The following is a 1,901-nucleotide window of genomic DNA, read 5'->3' as shown; positions in this document are numbered from 1 at the left end:
GAGGCAGGAGAATGGCGTGAACCCGGGAGGCGGAGCTTGCAGTGAGCTGAGATCCGGCCACTGCACTCCAGCCTGGGCGACAGAGCGAGACTCCGTCTCAAAAAAAAAAAAAAAAGACTTGATCCAGAACTCAATGATGGGCCTGAGCGTGACTTTTCTGTCTTTCTCTCATGATGTTGTCTCTCTCTTGGCAAGCTCATTCCTTTGGTGGAAAGAGAGCTGCCACTGGTGCCAGGACAGTTTCCATTAATTTATATAACATTTATTGAGCGCCAATTATGTGGCAGGCTGTATTCTAGACTCTGGGGACGGAGCCTAGACTGCCTCAGGTCTGAAGAGCCTTTGCCTGCGGAGCTCACACTCTGATGAAAGGGGGTAGACAATGATGCATAAACACAGAAAGTCTGGGGTGGCAAGTCACAGGGAGAGGACACGGCTGAGTGGGGAGGTCTTTTCTACAGGGGCCATTTGGGCAGAGACCAAGGGAGGACTGAACCACATGGCTACATGAGGGCAGAAAATTCCAGGTAGAGGCTGGAGGCAGGAGTGCCCTTCGATGTTCAAGGTACAGCCAGAGGGTGAGGGCAGCCAAATGCAGGGGTGAGGAGAGAGGCCTGGGAGGCAAGGGTGGTTACTGGGGCACCACAGGCTGGGCGGAGACTTTGGAGCTGCTGCTGGGTTCTGAGCAAAGGGCGTTTTTAGTGGGGAGGCTAGGTTTGGCTGTGCTGCTAGAGTTTTCCAAAGTGGTCGTTCCTGTCCTTGCCACTGGGTCACGGTGTGCATTCTGGAGGGTGTGCCCAGGTGTCTCCTGCGGATTTCATTTACACTTTCCTAATGATTAACCGTGATGAGCATTGTGTGCAGATTCATTGGCCATCCGTCTCTCCTCTTTCACCAGATACCTACTTGAGACATTTGCCCAGTTTTCTCTTGGGCTGTCTGTGGTTTTCTTACTGATTTTTTAGGAGTTCTTTATATATTCCAATTATAAGACCTTTGCCTATTTTACAAATCTCTTCTCCCACTCTGGGGCTGCCTTTCACCCTTTCTTTTTTCCTTTTTTTTGTTTTTTAGACAGAGTGTCGCTCTGTCACCTGGGCTGGAGTCACTGCAACCTTCACCTCCCGGGTTCAGGTGATTCTGCTGCCTCAGCCTCACAAGCAGCTGGGATTACAGGCGTGTGCCACCACGCCTGACTAATTTTGTATTTTTAGTAGACGGGGTTTCTCCATGTTGGTCAGGCTGACCTCCAACTCCTGACCTCAGGTGATCCGCCCGCCTCGTCCTCCCAAAGTGCTGGAATTACTGGCAGGGGTCACCGCGCCCGGTCCGGATCAAGCTTCTACCAATGGCTGCAGCTGATCAGTTTCGCAAGCCAACAGGTGCTCTTTCTTGTAAGCCAGTTTGGGTTTCTTTTTACCTATTACTTGCTTGGAAAAAAATCTGAATCAGTACAGTATTTTTCTTTTCCTTTTTTTAGACAGAGTCTCTCTCTGTTGCCCAGGCTGGAGTGCAATGTCACAATCTCAGCTCACTGCAACCTCTGCCTCCCGGGTTCAAGTGATTTTCCTGCCTCAACCTCCTGAGTAGCTGGGATTACAGGCGCCCATCACCACGCCCAGCTAATTTTTTTTTTTTTTTTTTTTTTTTTGTATTTTTAGTAGCGATGGAGTTCACCATATTGGCCAGGCCGGTCTCGAACTCCTGACCTCAGGTGATCTGCCTACCTTGGCCTCCCAAAGTGCTGGGATTACAGGGATGAGCCACCGAGGCCTGGCCCAGTATTTTTATTTTCATAGCATTAAAAAATACTCCTGCCAGAAGAGAGAAAGTTTTGCAATCAACCTAAACATGTTATCTTCCAACATTACGGTCAGATAAGCACAGAAAACAGATGCTAA

At 49.4% G+C, this 1,901-nt stretch overlaps 1 protein-coding gene across 1 annotated transcript in view; it reads left to right on the top strand.

The window, feature by feature from the left end:
• Nucleotides 1–1,129, top strand: part of CA5A (carbonic anhydrase 5A) — a 48,547-nt gene extending 47,418 nt beyond the window's left edge. Inside the window, exon 8 of the transcript XR_002735072.3 lies at nt 462–1,129. The gene's annotated coding sequence lies outside the window, so the exon portion shown is untranslated. The remainder of the gene's footprint in view (nt 1–461) is intronic.
• The last annotated feature ends 772 nt before the right edge of the window (nt 1,130–1,901 follow it).

Source organism: Piliocolobus tephrosceles, chromosome 17 (assembly GCF_002776525.5).
Source record: "Piliocolobus tephrosceles isolate RC106 chromosome 17, ASM277652v3, whole genome shotgun sequence".
NCBI lineage: Eukaryota > Metazoa > Chordata > Mammalia > Primates > Cercopithecidae > Piliocolobus > Piliocolobus tephrosceles.
This window is presented reverse-complemented; position numbering and strand designations above follow the sequence as displayed.